Source organism: Leptonychotes weddellii, chromosome 15 (assembly GCF_054177405.1).
Source record: "Leptonychotes weddellii isolate Sample4059 chromosome 15, ASM5417740v2, whole genome shotgun sequence".
In the NCBI taxonomy this organism is placed as follows: domain Eukaryota; kingdom Metazoa; phylum Chordata; class Mammalia; order Carnivora; family Phocidae; genus Leptonychotes; species Leptonychotes weddellii.
In genome coordinates this window covers 7,359,362-7,374,673 of record NC_138383.1, presented here as the reverse complement: position 1 = coordinate 7,374,673, position 15,312 = coordinate 7,359,362, and the positions used below count along the sequence as shown (strand labels likewise).

Below are 15,312 nucleotides of genomic sequence, written 5' to 3'. Positions count from 1 at the left end.
GCAGGGTCTCCGCAGGGTCTATGCAGGATCTATGCAGGGTCTCTGCAGGGTCTCTGCAGGGTCTCCGCAGGGTCTCTGCAGGGTCTCTATGTCTATGCAGGGTCTGCGCAGAGTCTCTGCAGGGTCTCTGTCTACATTAACCCTCCCGCTATTTCTATCTCCCAGTTCCTCTCTTGTCCTAGGAGTTGGTCCCCAGGAATCAAGCTGACACTAGCAAGGAGCACTGTCAGCGGCTACAGCAAGAGAGCACGCACGTGGTCAGTGCGAACACACAGCACCATCGTCTGCAAACTACAAGAGGAAACAAAATCTTCCTTTTGCCACAGGCCATGTAACTGAATGGAAAACGCGGTGCTGGAGAGGTTCATGTGAGACTCAAACTGCATAAACATTTCTTGGTTTGGGGGATTTTCTGGCTTTTCGGGATACAAACAGTTGACCCTGGAACGCAGGAAGGAAAAGATAAGCACAAGTCGGAAGATTCATGGTTTGTTTTCTGTCTTTGTTACAAGGTCAGGGAGCTGAGACTTTATCTGGATGCTGGGGAGAATTTAAGTCCACATCCACGTTCAGCAGGGAGAGTTTATCGGGCACAGGCCTTGGCGAAGGGCCAAAGAAACCAAGTCACTCACCGGAAGTGTACCGGGGGGCGCGTGGAACCCCACCCAGGGAGGCCACAGAACCCACCCTGGAACCCCAACAGAGCCAAGGGAGACCAGGACTCCTGCTCCACCAAAATGCCACAACATACCCACGTGGCAGCACCTCTGTCCTTCGTGCTGGACGCCAAATGCTCTGGCTCAGGTCACTGGCACTGAAGGCTGGCCACTCTCGCTGGAATGACTTTGCTCTCAGCTCCATCTAACTGGCCAAGCCATGGGCAGCTCTAGCTACGAGACAGGCTGGAAGTCCAACTTCTATCCTGAGAGCCAGGCTCTGTCTTCCACCAAGGTACCCAAGATGGAGGGAAGGGAGAGTCTCCAACATAGTCAAGGAGTTCAGAAGCTAAGCTGCTAGAAGGGGAGAAGGAGGGGCAGAGGAAAGGAAGGAGTAGGGAAGACTACCATAGGGGAGCTTTATGCATGTCCTTGGACATTCATGTCTTTGATACACTGGTCATATTAAATCTGCACCAGGTTCCCTGCTCTCTTTAGAAAGCCACAATTAAATGAATTAAACCATGGTAGAGCACTCTCAGGTCAACTCTATCTCCAATTTTCCAATTTGTACATAACCCTACACAAGTCCCAACCTCTAAAGGTCTAGGCTTCTTCCAACTTTAAATGAGCAGAACGAGGCAGACTTCAGGGCCCCTTCCAGCGCTGATTCTATGCTCTGCCACAGCCGGCCTACCACGATCACTCATCCAGGGTGAGTAGGAGAGAGGGGCTATTTCCATCACCAGTGTTCACTGAACTCTGTTCTAGCTCAAGAAACTCCCCAAGATGAGTTTCAGGGACAACACGTTCCAACTGTTCATAAAATAAGAACGTCCACCACATGAGGAACAAATTCATTTGCCCAGAGGAATTGACATCTCTTTGTGCCCTAAAATGAAAAGCATTATTTTCCCTCTAAATGTATTAAAATATTTTTTGACAATACAAGAGCTCCCCATACATTACAGGAAATACAGAATATACTGATAAAGGGCAGAAGAAAACTAAAAAAAAAAAAACCAAAAAAAACCTTCACTACCCAGAGGAGACCACCTTCAAAAAAATCCTGACACTCTTGTTTATATTTATACTGTATCTGTAGAGATGAGCACGCACACGTTTAGGTGGATCATACAGTTCTGAAACGTGACTTCATGTAGCAGTCAAGTGTGGACATACTCCAGATCATAATATATTCTCCCATGTCGATGGTGCTCAACCAAATTTCCATGACCTGCTAGAGGTCAAGACGTGAACAATGCAGAATTTCCAGTGGCCAGAGAACTAAGAATATATACTCAAGATTTGTTTCTTGTTAGAAGAAGAGATGTGTGGACTGTCCAAATCATTTCAAAGTCTGGCACAACCAGTTACCTTCCAGGCCTCCAATGAGCTTTGGTGTTGAGAGTAATAAAAGCAAGCTGGGCAGGAATTCTAAACAGGTACTTGACAAATGGCTAAATGTTGGTTGAACTTAGAAGGGTCAATATTTATTGTTCTGAGACTTCCATGATATAAATGTTATCTTCAGGGTGGTTTCTGAGCCCTTCCCTCTTCAGGTTCAATTTAAATGCTGTATTAGAAAGAACATGCGTATTGTGGTGGATGGGGGGTGGGGGAGGGGGGAGGTTCTTCTGCAGCCTGATTTCCATGATATTTAGTCATTTTCCAGTGCATCACTTGCTTGCTGTCTGTGTGCAGGTCCACCACCTCTTGTGTCTGTGAGCACCGTGAGCTCCTGAGTCCATCTGGCTCACAATTTTATCTCTAGTGCCAAGCACAAAAGAGGTACTTAAATATTTGTGGAATGGATAACGAAAGCCAATGGCGCTCTTTCCCAGAAAAGTGTCCACATAATCTACACAGAACATTTTGCTCGTATTTTCAGAGAGTTCATGATTTTATTTAAGGTTAAGACTCTCATTCTGCAGCATCCTATCCACTGACAGACCAACATTTATTTATCCAAATGCCTATCTTATGGACATACATCTCAAGGGTCAGCAAACTTTTTTGGTAAAGGTCCAGATAGTAAGTATTTTAGACTTTGTGGGTCATTCTGTCTCTCTGGCAAACTACTCAACTCTGTCGTTGTAGCACAAAGTGGGCCAGAGACAATATGTAAATGAGTTGGTATGTCTGTGTTCCAGTAAAACTCTTTTTACAAAAATAGGCAGCAGGCCACATTTGGCCTGCAGGCTATATACTCTGCTGGCCCCTGATACAGATTATTAAAAGCAGGATTTCTAAGATTTATTTAAGATTCATATCTCTTGGTCACTGGTGGCCCTCATGAGAATTATTCCAAAGCCTTTCTGTTCCCCGAGGAAATTAATTACCTGGGTCCACCTAGCTGCTGGTGTGGGTAATCCAGCTACGTATAAATCACCATGGAAATCACTGGTCAGCTTGACTAACTCGAAAGAAGGGTCCAGAGAGTGGCCACCATGACAGAATGCTGTGTCCTATGGAGAAGGTACCCTTGTGGTGCCCATGCAATGGTTTGCCTTGACATTGGTGAGGGTTGTCTGTTCTCTCCCCCAACACTCCGGCTCGGCAGGGGCTTGATAAACCAATGGACGAACCTGAGTTCAGCGTACCTGGATTTCCAGGAAACACTATGCAGTGGGTGGAACTAGACAAATCTCACTGTGGACTTTTGCTGCATACTATTAGAGGTGCCTACTAACAGAAGACACTACTTTGACCTCATCCCCACCAGGGGACAAAGAAAAGAAGAAAGAGGAGGGAAGAGCAGTTCCAGGGACAGTAGAGGACAACCTGGAAAAAGGACAATCTAACCTTCAAAGGCTTGTGTAATCACCGACCTCACCATGACACATGGCGGCCCAAGATGACCTCAGGACCTTGCCTCATGACCTCCTCTCCCTCCCCAATTCAGGTTCAACCACCACTGACTAAGTGCCTATTCTGCACCTTGCAAGACCCCACATGTGTAGCTACCTGGAGAATTTACCTTCTTTAATCCTAGAAGCAACCCTATGAGGTAGGTTCTTTCAAATCCTATGTTATGGAAAGGAATAGGTTAGCTCAGTGACCTACACCAACATTCTTCCTTTCAACTAGCCACCCGGCCATTATTCCTGGCTCTGCCTTCTTCATGGAACTGACTGGTCTACCCCTTGTTGGGTGGGATATGGAATGTTTCTTCCCCACTCCTGTTTCCCTAAGGAGGGACTTTCCCCTAAATACTCCTGGCCTTTTGTCCCACACTTCACACCTCCCCGTGGAGACAGAATGAGTTTCTTGAGAGATGAATTTGGGGAGGTCCACCCAGCCTCGCCTGCTTGCCCTGAGTGCCAGGGTGTCCCACTTCCGGTCTAGGCCTCCATGCTGCAAGGTGCACAGGGTCCCCTAGTAGGTCTGTGAGCTGGTGGGTAAATCAGCCTAATTCTGCAGTCCAGCATTACAAATCCCGCTCTGATGCACATCAAAGCTGCTGCCTCTAGCCCAATCTTCGCTGGCAATAAGGGTGGAATTTTTATTCTCCTCTGCCTCCTTTGCATCTTAAAGTGGATTCAGAGCTCAGACAGCGAAGACTGGGGTACGTTCAGCACGAGGCCTCTCCAAATCCAGCCGCTGACCCTAAGCCTGATCTAGTCTGCGGAGCACAGTGGTCAGCTCGGGGGCTGACCCATATGACTCAAGCCCACCAGTTGGAGCCGTTGGTCTACGGATATTGCCCCGTGGACACTGGCCCCTGGGCTGAAGCCCAGCCACGCGAGCAAACACATGGGAAATGCGCCCACTGGAGAGGCTATCTCAACGGCGCGGCCTCGCTGTTCAGAGCCCAGGCCTATTGCTGCAGGCTCCCTCCCCACCCCTATTCTGCAGGCTTTCAGTACCTCTCCCCAAGTTGATCTGGCTTTAACTGGTTGAGCTGATTCCTGTCACCAGCAACCAAAAAAGAGGTCTGACTAAAACAGGAAGCCCTCAGCTGGTGAGTGATCCCGAGGACGGCCCCGCCGTCAAGTAGTGGGACGGACAGTCCAACCCCGAGCTCCTGACTGCGCATTTGGGGTTGGTTTGACTCGTCCCTCCAGCACCATCTTCCCCCTCTGGCAGAGCCTCCACCTCCCCAAAAAACCCAAAGCCCCTCGACCTACTAACTCTCCAAAGCACCTGGGGCACGAACGCTCCTTCTACCATGCAGGTGCCTCAGGACGCCTCTGACCACTGCGCCTGCTGCAGCTACGGAGTTCCCTGCGCTCGCTCCCAAGTGGGACAGGGAGAGGCTTAGGGAGGATGCACCTGCTCCAGGAGCCTTGTTGCCGGGGAAGCCTCCTGAAAGGACTGGATTGGCGCTTCTGAAAACAGGCCTCAGGTGGGAATCATCTGAAAAATTTTTTAAAAAACCCAGATTCCCAGCCTCGGCAGGAGACCCAGCGGGTCTGTACCTCCCGGGGAGAAGGCTGCCAATGGGCATCTCTGAAGGCTCTGGGGTGGGGGCTGATGCAGCGGGGCCCCCAGCCGGCCCGCATGTGAGAACCACTGGATCACATAACATCGGCGTCCTTCCCCGGGGAACAGGCTCTGGGAATGCCCCACTTCATCAGCCCCTGCTGCTGCCACGCCCCCTCCCGAGACCACCCTCCTCAGAGCGCTGCTGATGCTCTCTGTTCTTCAGGCACCTTGTATCTTCCTAGCCTTGCTTATCGCTGGTCTCTGTAAGAACCCTGAGATTGCCAGAGCAAATGGCCAGCTTCAGGTGACTGTCAGCTCTGCACACTTCACCCCGGGCTGCCAAAAAGAACAGACATTTCAGGGCCAAGAGGACTCAAACTTAGCCTGCCGGCTCAGACTGGGGTCCACCTTCTCACCCAGGACTCGCTGCCTGTGCAAGTCCCCAGTTCCCCACGCGGTCTTTTGGCCATGAGGTCGGGCCACATTAACCACTCAGCCCCTGAAAGCAGCCAGTCTTTGCAACCCAGCCAGTCCCGGTCCTTGGCCACCCACATTTCAACCCAGTCCAAAAGCCTATCCAGAGATGAGCAGGTTCGGGAAGGGAGGAGCCCGGGGGAGCTTAGGAGAAGGGCAGTGTGTGCAAGTAAGCACGGTGTCCTCCTATGGCTTCTTCTCCTTTGCCTCGAGAAAGCCCTCCCTTGCCAAGACTGATGCCTTCCAGACATGGATCAGATTCACAGAAAGCCACATGAAGGACAACAAGGGATTATTTGGAGGTGGGACAAGTGGATGAGTTGCATCTCAGCAGATGAGCTTACTGGCCAGGAAGACATCCCAGCAGATAAAGGAGGGGAGCAAATGGCACAGCACTCCCCAAGGATCAGCAGAGACACTTTTCTGGGGGAGAGGATGCGCTCCTGACAAAGTACATTCCGCCACAGAACCTGAAGTGGGCAGAAGCACCTGTATTCCTACAGGTAGAGAACCTCTGTGGTTAGTGCAGCCCTGCAAATCTAGAAAGGTGAAGCCCCGTCAAGGACATTCTCAGGTTGGGTGGGCTGATTTCCAATCAGCCTGGGCTTATAAGTAAAGAGCAATTAGCACATCATCGAGATGCGAATAATTTACACATCATGTAAATGCAGCTAAATGTTTGTCTCTGAAAGTTTTTCTTCATTAGTTAACTATTTCCCCAGCAATATTCTCACGCTATTAATCTCTTCCAGAAACATTTCAGATAGAGTGCAAAGGTAAACTTCAGCACAGCCACCCACTGTTAAGAAAAAAACAGCTCTAGGGGTGCCTGGGTGGCTCAGTCGGTTAAGGGTCTGCCTTCGGCTCAGGTCATGATCCCAGAGTCCTGGGATCGAGCCTGGAGTTGGGCTCCCTGCTCAGTGGGGAGCCTGCTTCTCAAACCTCTCTCTCCCCATGCTCATGCTCTCTCTCGCTCACTCTCTCTCTCTCTCTCAAATAAATAATAAATAACATCTTTAAAAAAAAGAAAAAAACAGCTCTACAAGAACAGGGACCAAACTAATATAGAAAAACCACACCCCCAGACTCATGGGTGCTCTCTGCAAAAAAGAACACAAGTCACATCATATCTGGGTAAACTTCAGCCAAGGTCTGACTCGTGGGCGTTGGGTGGACTATGAAGAGAAAAATCTGGTGTCATTGCCAGAGGGATGCATGGCAAACATGCCTGGCAGCCAGGGTACCACTCTCCTACCTTCGCCACCGCCTCCCCACTCACCGGAGCAGTAAAAGTGATTCGGACACAGAAGCCACCTGTTTCCCTTGCCAGGATTAACGGGGAGGAAAGCTACAATGGGTGTGAGTCCCAAAAGTTTTCCTTTTATTCACCTTTTTTTGGCATGTGCATGCTGTATGTGTGTGTGCATGGGTATGCGTGCGTGTGTGTGTGTGTGTGTGCATGAGAGAGAGAGAGAGGAAGAGGGAATATGCATGTGTGCCCACATGCAGATTATCACCAATTTATTTGATTTGAGGTGGTCTGGTAGTTTCTCCCGACCCTCTCCTGGGGACGGTCAATCAGAGATGGACAGATGGCGTGGGCAGGCAGGGGCAAGGTAGACGCAGTCTAAGCAGCCAGCAGGCTGGCCGATGGCATCCTGTCCTCCGGAATTACACACCAGGGACACGAGGGGAAAGTCCATGGCGGACTCTCTGGCACATTCCTCTTTTCTTACCTCTTCAGACTTTTCTCTTCCCCTTTTTTCCCCAAAGCAATGACAGAGAGGACTCTCGGTGTCACTGCATGGAAAGGAAAAGGAAGGATGGTTTTGGGGACTTGAGAACCTGCATTCACTCACGGCTTCCCCGCCAGTTCATATCCCAGCCCTACCGCTTCCTGCTTATGTGTGTTTGCACCTGTCACTTGATACCCCCTGTGCCTCAGTTTCCATGTTTGCCATTTGGGAATCTTGCATGATACCACTACACCAGCGGCGCTGACCCATGTTTGCCATTTGGGATGCTAATATTACCCGCCCTAAAGGACCGTGGTGGGGAGTAGCTGAGAGTGGGCGCGGGCCTCCCAGGCCGGCACGCATCGAGGGCAACACAAACCACATTTTAGTGGTTCCCACAATGAACTTGAATTGTATTTATAAAAATATAAAAAGAAAGGTTAATGGAGTGCTTGGTACACCTAATCCGTTCTCAACTGAAATCCAAAAGGGCAGGAGGGCCATGGTAGGGGAGAAAAAAATTAGATCACCATAGGATCTGGTGCAGATTTTTCAAATACCTTCAGATCCCCATACTCCATGTTTGTGGAGTAAGGCCAAGCCTTGGCTGTACTGGGAATGCTTTTTAAGATTCAATCATGTTGACATTTTCAACTTTCACAAAGGGTCACCAGCTGCTAAAGATAATAGAGACTTTCCATCAATACAGGGAGAGGGCTAGTGCCCTTTAAGGTCGTCTATGCTGCTTTGGAATACAAAGTAACTTCCTCTCTCTCTCTCTTTTTTTTCTTTCCTTTTCCTTCCTTCTTTCTTTTTTGAATAGCGGATTTATTCATCTAATGTAGTTTATGTAGACTAACATTAATACCAGTTTGCACTTCCTAAAAAAAGGGTACTACCAGAGAGATGGGGATAAAGTAGGTCACCAGCATCCCTGAAGTGCGCTGGATGGTTGCTTATTATCAATCCATAGATAAGACAGATAGATAGATAGATAGACCGACAAACTGTACATGTACACACGTGATTACATAAATACATACATGATCCATATACTATATGTATTATATATTCAATGCTATTTCATTAAGCCATTATATTTCTGTTTTTAAATTTAGTGTCTTTAAAAACTATATACATATAATTTTTAAAAAGTCACCTTGGAAACTGAAACATAATGGTTTGGTGAAATAGCATCCGACAGCTAATTGCCAGGAAGAATGAGCACCATTCTTTATCCCCTAGATCTGCCATAAACGTAAGTTAGAAGGGGAATGACCAGGAGGAAAATTGGTTTCTGGAAATCCATGCAGCTCCCAGGAGGAAGACACATCTCTTTCTCTACCATTTTCTTAAAGATTTATTTATTTATTTTAGAGAGAGAGAGAACAAACAGGAGGTGCAGAGGGAGAGGGAGAGAGAATCCCACTCAAGCAGACTCCACGCTGAACCCAACATGAGTCTCAAGATCACCACCCAAGCCGAAACCAAGAGTCGGACACTTAAAGGACTGTGCCATGCAGGTACCCCTCTACCATTTGTGGTTAAGATTTGAGGTCTACCACATCTTCAAAGGGTGGCTGTCTTTGTGTAAGGAACCCAGGGGGGCATTACGCCCAGATACCCAGCTGCCTTGGAGGATGCTCTGCATGGACCCCAGCGTGGACCCCAGCATGGGAAGCGTATTTCTTGAGCCCTCTGTCTTCTGAAGCAGAAGTGCTGGGTCAGACGGAAGAAGACTGACAAGCAAAGCTATCTGTACTGACATGAGGTCGCTTGGAGCTAAAAAGCAAAGCAAAAACACAAAAACAAAACAAAAACCCTGATTCTGAGAGAGCAGGGATAAAAACCATGGGAAGTCACATGGAGTGGGGCTTACCTGTAAGATCAGCGCTGCCCTCATGTTCAAGGGCGACCCCGCTTGGTGAAATGATAAGATTAAACAGGGCAGAGCAGAAATGTCTGCAGGCTGGGGAACAGACCTCTTCATGCTGTCCCTACTCAGACAGTGACCACAAGGGACATGTGAGGAATGGCTTGGTCTCGAGTGGGAAAACAAATGCCATCCAGCAGAGGTTTGGAGAAAGGGAGACGCACGGCTGGTGAGTGCTCTGTATTCCTTCAGCTTCCACTAAAAGCAGAAATGCTTTGATGAAAATGAAGGCTTCAGAAGGACAGACTCTCCAAGTGACGCCCAGATTACAATAGACCATGAATGTAAAAGCGGATCAACGTGAAAGAGGGCTGGAAGGTGGAGTGCCAGTTATCTCAAGCCACATGGAAGCTCTCACTACACAGAGAGGTGCGGGGCTGAAGCAGTGCCCGTGCGTGAGTGTGTGCACATGCCTGTGCGTGGTGATGTGCAGGGGGCTGTCTGCGAGCAGCTAGATGGTAAGAAGACCCTAACTGAGCCACGATCAAGTGAGTCTTCCATAGTGGTTCTCAAACTTGAGCATGCAAAAAACACATACGTAGGTACGTACATAAGCAGACAAGTAAATCTGCTCATTTCAGTAGTGCATATCCTAAAATTGGAAAGATACCAAGAAAATTAGCCCAGCCCCTGTCCAAAGACGACACCCAAATTGGTGAAGCATTCCACATTTTTCAAAGAGGGAGTTACTTAATGGGCATAACATTTCAGTTAAGCAAGATGAATAAGGTGTAGAGATCTGCTGTAAAACACCATACCAAAGTCAACGATAATGGATTATACGCTTCAAAATTTTTAAGCAGGTAGATCTCAGGTTATAATAAAATAAGATTTAAAAAAGAAGTGTCACCTAAATAACTTTTACAAAAATCATATTTAAATTTTTTTTTTCCCCCAAAGTGCAGTTTCTTGGAACTTTTGGGAGAGCTGAGTCAGCAGGTGTGACAGGCACTCTAGGGAACACAGTTTAGAGGAGAAAGAAAGATCCAGAAAAACACAATGGAAACCCATTGAGAATGGACTCCCAAGTTTGTTATGTTCAGCCCAGATCTCTTGGCAAGTGTTTACTGGCAATCTTCACTTGGGGCTCTTATCATCTTGCTCACCTTGCACCAAAGGGAACACATCGCCTTATGCCCAAAGCATGTTCCTTCTCTCGTACTTTGTATTAGAATGACAGATTCCATAATCTTCCTCACTCACCAACCCGGGAACATGGGAACAAGCGTCAGTGCAGAAAGCCCATGGAACCCACTCTGAAAAACCCTGTTCCAGGAGGACCCAAGCAAAGGAAACCCACAGACAGACACTGGGTGAGTGAGTGCCAAAGGGAAGTGACAGGTGTGCCTGCCCATGGGATAACATGCTATGCCTTTGCTCATAAAGTTCCTGAATCCAGTCCAAAGCACGTGAGTGGGAACAGAACATCCAAACAAGACAGAGCTGCTTGACACATCTTCTCGAAACCATAAACCACCCGAAGTGGCAGGTTCTCACCTCCCCACCAAAATCTGTCCCACTTTATTCCACTGCAGCCTGGAGCCTTCGGAGAAGTCAGGTCTGGGCTCAGCCAAACTACCGGATGGCCCTTGGCAGAGGCAGGTAGCAGGGGTGGCTATCCAGAGAGCAGTGTGCCTGCCGCCATGGCAACTCATGATGGACCAGGGATGGGGAAGAAGGTGCTCTGCTAATTGAAACCCGGGCAACATTTTAGCATCAGCCCCAAAGAAGTTAATGCTCAGCTAGATTTTCTCTTGTCCTCTGTCCCCCCCTTTTTTTTCATGTCACCAAGTGGCTTTAAACCATCCCCTTCCTCCCAAAAAGAAAATCACATGCCAAGATAAGACTTTTGATAAACCACTGAGCAGAATCTCCCTCCCCTACACTGCACTCAAGCAGAGCCTAAGATCCTGGTTCTCTCTGTGAGTAGCCTATCCATCTCAAAGGAAATTATTTACCAAAAAGATTCTTAGGCATGCACTGGCTTCAGCATCACCACCCCACTGAGGCACCCCGGGACAAATATTCTCATGCTGCAGTAGGACTGAGAATCACCTTGGGAACTTCACCAGCCCTTCCCAAGAAAGTTGATTTAGGCAAATCAGGAGCAGAGCACAGGCATCTGTATTTTTTTCTCTAGTGCCCCAAGGAATCCCAATGGTAACACATCAAGATCCACCCTTGAGAAATGTGGGCTACAATTTGGGCTTCTCCTATAGATCTGTCCTTTATGGGGCAGGCTAAGCTCAGCTACAGTGGCCCACCAAACTAGCCCTGGGTCGTGAAAGGGTTAACAGGAGATTTCCCACCCACCCCCACCCCCATTACTGCAATGCCAAGTTCCCTACCATGTGGTTCTGGATGTGATGGAAAACATCTCCAATCGTAAGGTGGAATGGGAAAGCGAACATGCTCCTAAACCCAAAATATATACAAATGTACTCACTACTTATAAAATCAGTCCCCACTGAAAAATTCCCTCCTTGCCGGAATGGCCTAACAGAAGTCCTAACCTGCCGCTCACATCAGTCCTGTCAAATGCGAACACTTGTCTGTATTTTCATTTCATTGTCAAAGCTGTGGAAACGTGGAGCCACAAGTCTTGAAAGAGATACGAGTTTGTGAGCTGAAGTGGTTTGGCCTGTTTTATAGGGCAGAGGCTGGGAAACATCGGATCTGGTGAAGGACAGAAGACAGAACACAGGCACAACTGTTGTGCAAATTTCCATTTCTCCTGGAGATACGTCTGTTTCCAGCAAGACTAGAGATTATGATAAAACCAAAATCTCCCTCCACAACAGCCTCAAAATGACAGATGAAATAAACAAAAAGGTTTTAGATGCACATCTGAGCTTACAACAAAGAAAGGGGATCGTTAATGATAAGGAAGCTATAAACTGGAGCTGAAACACCAAAACCGGTTCAGATGCAGCCTAGGGATTAAGGAGATCCCATGGATGGATTCTGGGTGTGACTGTCTACCTGGGGCAAAGAGGAGGCCCTTGTGCCACACGAGGCAGGAGGTGAAATTCTATAAATGCAAGAGTCACGAAAATTCTGTCCCTATATGGAAGCGGGGACTAGGAAAAAATACCCATTCAGCTGCAGAGAGAGATAAAAAGGATGATGACATGCTTCTACCTGGTTTCTGGAGGAAAAAAAATGCTTGAAGAACGAAAACCATGGGCTTTCACCTCAAACAGTTCAGAGTGCTGAGTTTCTAGTTTCTGCGTGGACTGGGAAAACCCCAGCCTGGACATGACTATAAACATCAGTTCCAGGCTAACATCGCTATAAAGGAGTCTTACAGAAGCAAACGTAGAACCATGCTGAAGGGCTCTCGCATGATCTAGGGCCCTGGGAATCCTTCGAGGAAAAACATGCCCCACTAGAGAAGTAATGATCTAAAAAGTGACAAAGCCCTGGAGAAAACAATACACCACAAATGGAGCCTGTGGACACACAATGAAGGAGAAACACGGCTTTCTATAACAGACGTACCATGGAAAATATAATACAAAATATGCCTAACCTGATTAAAGACATAAAAGAAGAAATCAAAACCATAAGAACCAGTTGTAACAAAGGAAAAGCAGACGTAGTAAAAAAAGAACCCACTAGGACAACTCAGAAATAAAAACTGTAGTCCTTGCAATTAAAAACTCAACAGATAAGGGGCGCCTGGGTGGCTCAGTCCATTGGGCATCCAACTCTTGATTTCGGCTCAGGTCATGATCTTAGGGTAGCAGGATTGAGCCCCGAGTCAGGCTCCGCACTCAGCGTGGAGTCTCCTTGGGGTTCTCTCTCAACTTCTCCTTCTGCCCCTTACCCTGCTCATGCTCTAAATAAATAAATAAACAAAATCTTTAAAAAAAATTCAACAGACAAGTTAAATAGGAGATTAGAATCAGCTTAGTTGACTAATCAGTGAACCAGAGAAGAGCCCACCGAGAGTGAAAGGGATAGACAACATCAAGAAAAGTGTAAGACACATGGGAGATAAGAGCATAGAATAAACATCTATTAAGTGCTGCAGAAGGAAATAAACAATGAGGGAGAAGGTCAATTTGAAGGGACAATTGATAAAAACTTTCCAGAAATAATAATAATAATAATAATAGTAGTAGTAGTAGTAACGAGTATTCAGTTTAAAAGAGCACTCCAAGACTTACACAGAACAACACGTGTGTATGCGTACACACAAAACCACATCATGTTGAAACTGAGAAACACCAGAGACAAATGAAAAAGATGGATAAGCAACTGAGAGAAAGACAGAAAATGTAAATGAGGTTACTGCTGGATACAATTTTATAATGCTCACAGAGAACACAACATGCAACACAACTCTTTTGTCTGATGGACGCGGTCTAAGTGCAAGGATATGGAATGATGTTGCCAAATTGCCAAAGGAAATGCAAACTGCTGTCAACCGAGGCATTTAGATGCAACTCAGTTCTTCCTTCAAGGGTCAGAGCAAAATACAGATATTTTTAGTTGAGTGATTTTTATCCCCGTGGATCCTAAGTGAGGAAATATTAAAGTAAGAAAGACAATGGACAGGAGGTCAATGCAAGGAGCGATGATGAGCAGAGAAATAAGCAGTAGTGCTGGAAAATACAAGCAAACACTGATCTTATAAAACAATAACAGTAACTGATAGGCAGGATGTCTTTAAAATTAAAAACTTGGGCTCTTCCGAAGACAACATCAAGGAGGAGAAGACAAGCCACAGACTGGGAGAAAATCTTCGCAAAAGACACATCAGATACAGGACAGTTACCCAAGATATACCAGGAACTCTCAAAACTTAACAGTAAGAAAACAAACTAGTTAAAACAAACCAGTTAAAACAAGGGCCAGGGACCTTAAAAGACACCTCACAACAGATTTCAGGTGGCAAATAAGCAGATGAAAAGACACTCCATGTGGTAGGTCATCAGGGAAATGCAAATGAAAACAACAACGAGATACTGTTACACGCTTATCAGAATGGCCAAAATCTGGAACACTGACCCCCACCACATGCTGGAGGGGACGTGGAGCAGCAGGGAGCTCATTTGTGGCTGGTGGGAATGCAAAATGGCATGGCCACCTTGGAAGCCAGTTTGGCAGTTTCTCACTAAACTAAACACACTTTCACCAGATGACCCAGTAAACACGCTCCTTGGTGTTTACCCGAAGGAAATGAAAACTCATGTCTACATAAAAACCTGCACAAGATGTTTACAGCAGCATTATTCATAATTGCCAAAACTTGGAAGCAACCAAGATGGCCTTGAATAGGTAGTGAATGGATAAACATCCAGATGTTGGTACATCCAGACAATGGGATATTATTCAACGCTGAAAAGAAATCAGCTATCAAGTCATGAAAAGACATGAGTGAACCTTAAATGCATATTCCTTAGTGAAAGAAGCCAATAATGAAAGGACTATATGTGAACACAGACTGTATGTGTTAAACCGCATGACAGTCCAGAAAAGGCAAAACTATGGAGACAGTCAAGAGATGAGTGGTTATTGGGGGAATGGGGAGGGAGGAGGGAACAGGTGAGGCACAGAGGATTTTTAGGACAGTGGAACTACTCTGCACAATACTATAATGGTAGATACATGTCATTATACATTTGTCTAAAACCAAAGAAGGTACAAGACCAAGAGTGAACCCCAGTGTAAACTGTGGACTCTGGGTGGTAATGATGTGTCCATAGAGGTTCTTCAAATGGAACAAACTGACCTCTCTGGTGGGGGGGTGTGTGCATGAGTGAGGGCAGTGAGTATACGGGAAATCTCTGAACCTTCAGTTTGGTTTTGCTGTGAACCTAAAGTCGCTCTAAAAAATAAAGTCTAAAGTTTTTTCTTTCTTTAATATACAACAATAAGGGGCGTCTGGGTGACTCAGTCGGTTGAGCGTCTGACTCTTGGTTTCGGCTCAGGTCATGATCTCATAGGTAATGAGATCGAGCTCCGCATTGGGCTTCCTGCTCAGCAGGGAGTCTGCTTGAGATTCTCGCCTCTGCCCCTCTCCCCGCGTGCTCTCTCTCTCTCAAATAAATAAATTCTTAAAAAAAATAAAATAATA

General features: G+C 46.8%; 1 protein-coding gene and 1 non-coding gene across 7 annotated transcripts in view; one reads left to right on the top strand and one right to left on the bottom strand.

Annotated features, from left to right (window-relative positions):
- The window catches only part of SLC39A11 (solute carrier family 39 member 11), a 265,991-nt gene that overhangs the window by 31,035 nt on the left and 219,644 nt on the right, over positions 1–15,312 (bottom strand). The window lies entirely within an intron of this gene.
- LOC115938711 (U6 spliceosomal RNA) lies at positions 9,798–9,902 on the top strand. Its single transcript, XR_004073748.1, has one exon. It is a non-coding gene; the product is annotated as a U6 spliceosomal RNA (small nuclear RNA).